Genomic DNA, 6,000 nt, shown 5'->3' on the forward strand with positions numbered 1-6,000 from the left:
GTGAACAGCTGTCACTCCCACCATTGGGTCGTGAACCCCTGCCCTTGTTTCAGGGATCTACTACGTTCATAAATGCGGTAAGATTTAATTACGACTTGCCTTATGTCTCTATGTGGATGGCAATCACAAAGTATTCTCACGTTTGTAAGAGAAAGTCGGACACTGAAAAAGCTCCCTGCATTGTCTTTGACCAACCCTCTCTGCTACACAGCCGGTCATTTAATTTGCAACTGACTGTAAGTAGGAGTGTACTACGCCCACTACATTCGACATCTCATGAAGGAACAGAGCGAGCTCGAGCTGAGTATGTAACTGCTGCTCAACGAAGAGTGTTTCACATCAGTCTTACTCTCAGCACCCATCTCTGTGCACACGATGTCTCCAAGTGTGTGCATGTCGAGGAGATGAGCACTCCTTATCAGTGTATAGTAGATATGAGAGTGCTATGTTGATGTAACAGATAATTAACAAGAAATGTGTGGTTTATGAATGATGGAGCTCCAGACGAATGGAGTTTGAAACATTTTACGTAAATCAGCTGTGGTATCAATTCTGGACTACTGTTCTAGTGTCTGGAGTCAGTACCAAGAAGGTATTGGCAAGAAAAAAATGATTGTAGAACATAAACACATACACTCCTAAAGCTATACAGTTCTGCACTTAAACACGCTATAATGTTAAAGCCATGTGGTTTTCTGAAATATTAGTCATGCAGCATGCAATGCTGTCAATGCTCTACTGCAGGACATACATTTCCAACATCAGACATACATCCACCCTGCAAGTTTTCTGTTCCACTTTCTACGTTGACAGACTTTAAAATGATAAAACTACTTCCTAATACAACAAAGAAAAACATATGTATTTGTGATATATAGCTGTCCAGTGTGTATAGCGTCCACTGTTCACAACCGATTACAGGTCAGGAATTATGCTACGCTCGCATCAGTCCTATAAAATGATCGCCAGCAATGAAAAATGCATCTTATGAGGATTAGACAAATGCATAGCAACGGTATTTGAGATGTAAATTATGCACCAAGATGCTCTAACTCTGTGAACAGGACAACTGTCATGCAAATGCACACACAGTATTAGCAGTATCTCACAAAACTATGGCAGTGACTTAGAAGCAAAGTAGTTATAAAATTGATGACTCAATTCATGTCCAAAATGCGACTGGGAAATGAAGTACTTCGTATGCATCTTCATTCATCTGAAGGAGGGGTCCAAAATAGAATTTCCATCGGTTTGGTGGACATGCTGTGCTAACTCCATGTACAGAATACTCTCTCTTCCTGACAAAGATTCACACACACACACACACTCTCTCTCACACACACACACACACACACACACACACACACACACACACACACACACACACACACACACACAACTGTCAGGCAAATGTATACACAGGGTCTGGAGTACCTAAAAAAGAACCTGTCAGTGACTTAGAATGAAAGTAACAATGAAACAGCGACTTTATTCATGTCCAAAATTTGACCAGCATCTACGTTCATGTAAAAAAGATGCTGAAATGGGTTTTCCATCTTTTTGGTGGACATTATTCGTCATACATGCGTTGGAAGTTCTCTGTTGGCTGTGGTATGGAGAGGTCTGCTGTTAACGATTGTAGGTAGCTCTCTAACTCACATCCTGAACAACTGTCTAGAAAATCATCCATCATTGCATCCAACTTGCAGGTACTCCTACCACTTCAGTGAACATACTGCATAATGTCGTTGAAAAAATAATGCAGCAACTGTCCTGTAAGGTACTGGTAAATCTTACTAGGATCACATCCTTATGATTGGTAGAGAACACAGATAAGCACGTTAAATACTGCTAGATACAGTTTAAAACACCTAAGCAGTACTGCAGTATTGCACAGGCTCAAACATGCAATCCATTCAGTAGTTGCATAATGCAGAATATAGTGAACCTTTTAGAGTGAATCGTTTTTGATTATGAATCCCAGACAATCACCTAATTCCTCAGAGCTATAAGCTGTAGCTATAAGTGTATTTCTCAGATGAAGTGGGCACTAGGAATTCTAATTACAGGCTTCACGTTTTGCTAATCACTTTCTGGTTGCCAATATTGTAGTTAGAGAGCCAGTGTTGAGAGCGGCAAACAACAGCATTAATTAAATCATAGGAACATTAAATAACAAACATTTCCATACGCCGCCACACATATGGTGCATGTGCCGGGAAAGACATTCCACATTTATCATTATTCAATTATAATTCCATACGCCGCCCCACATATGGTGCATCGGCCGGGAAAGAACTGAGTAAAAGTGAAAGTGATTTTTCAATTTTCTTATTCGGGAGTGAAATGGGACACGCAACTGAGTAATAGAACAGTGATAGTGTTACGTGTGCATGTGGATGACGCATTTGGATTAACAACGCATCTGGATTGACGGAGCTGGCACTGAGTCTAGCGGCGCTGCTGGCATCGAGAGAAGCCAGTTTCGCCTCACCGCAGTCGTCACCGCAGCAACCGGATCCGCGCCTGCAGCTGCGGGCCACGCAAACACACAGCAGCCGTCGAAGTGCCGTCTGTAGTTCAACGCGCCGCGGCGCATCAGTAATCCTGGTATGCCGCGCCGGCAACACCATACGTCGTGCAGAAGGAACTAAGTTAAGTGAAAAGCTGTTAAAACTTTTACTAACGTGCACTAAAAGACTGTCGGCGATGGAACTGCCAGAAGAAACCGAGGTTAAACTTAACTCAGAATCTATGTCTGTTGAGGGAACTGTAAATCCAGACAACGTTTCAAGTGTAAATATGAGTGAAAATAGTAATGTTAAAGTGAAATATGAAGTATTGTCTCCTGACAGTAGTGTGAAAAGGGTCAATGATTCAATAATAGAGAGCCCTGTAGTAAAGCAGATATCAGAAATTGCTAAATTATTGGATGATAGTTTCTCTGTTGTATTAAAAATGAAACAGTCATCAGAGGTGGTAGAGTTTAAAAAGGATAAGTTAGATATGACTGATCAATCAGAAGTTTCATTTAGTTTTGATGATTCTGGTGTTGGAGCTAGTTTTTCGTCACCTGCGTGTGATAGAAAGCCAGCTAGTGAGCAACCCAAAGATACTGGGGCTATTGATTTAAATGTTATATTACAAGCAATAGCTGCAAGTAATGCAAAATTGTCAGCCAATAATGCAGAATTTAAGTATGAGATTGTGGCCAGACAAACAAATTTTAATAAACGGTTTGAGGCTATGGACAATAAATTAGTATCCAAAAAAGCTGAATTAGAAACTTTCTTCAATGCTGATTGCAATAAGTTGAAAGAGGATCTGGACAGTTTGAATTATATAATTGTTTACAATCATGGGGATATTAAGAAAAAGGTTGCTCAACAATTTTCTGAAATGTATAAAACAGTAAAACCCAAAGTTGCTGAAGTTCGCAAAGACTTCCAAATGGAAGATGCAAAGCTGGAGCACAAGTTAACAGAAAAGATCGAGGCGGTATCTGAACTGTGCTCAGACAGGTTTAAAGATGTTAATATAAAAGTAAACATATGTCAAGCGGAAGTTGATGCAATCAAAACTGATACTACTCATACTGTGCAAAGAGTAGATAATGCTGAAATGAGAGTAGAAAATATTAGTACTAACATTGCTAACATTGAGAGTAAAGTAGCTTCAGTAATTTCTGGTAATGGTAGTATACAACAAGTTGTAGCTGCAAACGCCGCTTTTATCGGGTGTCGGCAGTTCTTCCGGTTCGATCCAGGTAAAAATATCCACCCACTAGATTTCTGGAACGATTTTGAAGATGTGAGTCCACCAACTTGGTCTGAACGAGAGAAAAACTCATTTATTAGAAGCCATTTAGCAGGTGACGCCATGCGTTGGTCAGCTGATGTGATGTTGAAGTGTAAAACATTAGCGGAATTTAAACAGCTTTCGTTAATGAGGATTGGTCTAGTAATAAGCAAAATGAAGTGTTGAGATAATTTTGGAGTGGGAAACGGTTCAACGTAGGCAAGGAATCTATTGAAGAGTTTGCTAGGTCATGGATCTCACGTTTGTCTCATTTGGCCGAAAAGCTAAAACCTGAAATAATAATACTAGGTCTTGAAGCCAAACTGCCATGGTATTGGCAAACTAGAATTATATCTGCCCCTAGAGACAATCATGATCGTATTTGGAACGTGTAGAGTGTGTGGCTGCCAATGAGGAGCAAGCACACAATAACAGAAATGCTAATAACACTAGTAGTAATTTTTAGAACGAGCAGAATGGCAATGTAAACACAGAACAGTAGGTGTTCCCCAGCCTAAGAGAGGTAGGAATTGGAGAAATAATTATCATAACCAACAATGGCATCCAAATGATAGTAATTTTGTTCCGAACAAAATTGTGCAGCCGGCCGCTGGTGGCCGAACGGTTCTGGCGCTACAGTCTGGAACTGCGTGATCACTACGGTCGCAGGTTCGAATCCTGCCTCGGGCATGGATGTGTGTGTTGTCCGTAGGTTAGTTGGGTTTAAGTAGTTCTAAGTTCTAGGGGACTTATGACCTCAGCAGTTGAGTCCCATAGTGCTCAGAGCCATTTGAATCATTTGAACCAAAATTATGCACGTAAGCAGCAGTGCTGAAAGCAATGCTGTGCCAGTTAACTATAATGGAAATAAAGGAAACAGTAGTAGGCCGAGGCAGGAAAACTAGTTCCCATCTATGAGGACACTGGCGCTCACCAGGCGGTTACTTTTCCTAAGCCAGTAATTACAGTAATTGGTAAGACAGATCAGAATACTCAGACTGAACATGTGAATGAGGGGTCGGTAGCATCTAAGGATACAGCAGATATACTAGATCACTCACGGTATTTGATAGATACCGTGTTAGAGACGCTTTCTAAGTGGGAAGAGAAAGAGAAGGCGCAGCAGTGTAATGATAGGGAAGAGTTACAAAATACTGAATGGTGAGGTGAAGAAGCAGAAGAAATACATGCTTATATTTACGATGAGGATGATGTGCTCTTATCTAAAGTGCGTGTGCAGGATGTTGATACTGTACTAATAGATTTAGGACAGGAGGTAAGTGAGAATGTAGAGAATAGCTTGTTGGGGGTCGATGAACCCAGTAGCTGCGACCAGTTGTCACTTGAGAAGGAACCCGACGATAATAGTGAAAGTGGTTTAGCTGTAACTAGTGTTGTGCCCGGTCTGGAGACGCAGAATCGCTCAGACTACAGTAATTTGGGTCATGTTCAGCAAACTAAATGTAATGAAGTCGTGCGGTGTTTCGATTTGAAAATAATAGACAGACTGGAAAAGGCAGCTGAAAATGTAATTCAGGAAACCCCACACACTTTGACCTAAATGTAATGAAGACAGATGTCGATCACTTTACTTGGAGACAAATCCAAAAGGAACTATTGGATGAGTTTGAGGAACCACCTGTACAAAATAGAATATGTTGTTGTGGTCTTCAGTCATGAGACTGGTTTGATGCAGCTCTCCATGCTACTCTACCTTGTGCAAGCTTCTTCATCTCCCAGTACCTACTGCAACCTACATCCTTCTGAATCTGCTTAGTGTAGTCATCTCTTGGTCTCCCTCTACGATTTTTACCCTCCATGCTGCCCTCCAGTACTAAATTGGTGATCCCTTGATGCCTCAGAACATGTCCTACCAACCGATCCCATCTTCTGGTTAAGTTGTGCCACAAACTTCTCTTCTCCCCAATCCTATTCAATACCTCCTCATTAGTTATGTGATTTACCCATCTAATCTTCAGCATTCTTCTGTAGCACCACAATTCGAAAGCTTCTATTCTCTCCTTGTCCAAACTATTTATAGTCCATTTTTCACTTCCATACATGGCTACACTCCATACAAATACTTTCAGAAATGACTTCCTGACACTTAAATCTATACTCGATGTTAACAAATTTCTCTTCGTCAGAAACGCTTTCCTTGCCATTGCCAGTCTACATTTGATATCCTCTCTACTTCGACCA

This window comes from Schistocerca gregaria, chromosome 11 (genome assembly GCF_023897955.1).
Source record: "Schistocerca gregaria isolate iqSchGreg1 chromosome 11, iqSchGreg1.2, whole genome shotgun sequence".
Lineage (NCBI taxonomy): Eukaryota > Metazoa > Arthropoda > Insecta > Orthoptera > Acrididae > Schistocerca > Schistocerca gregaria.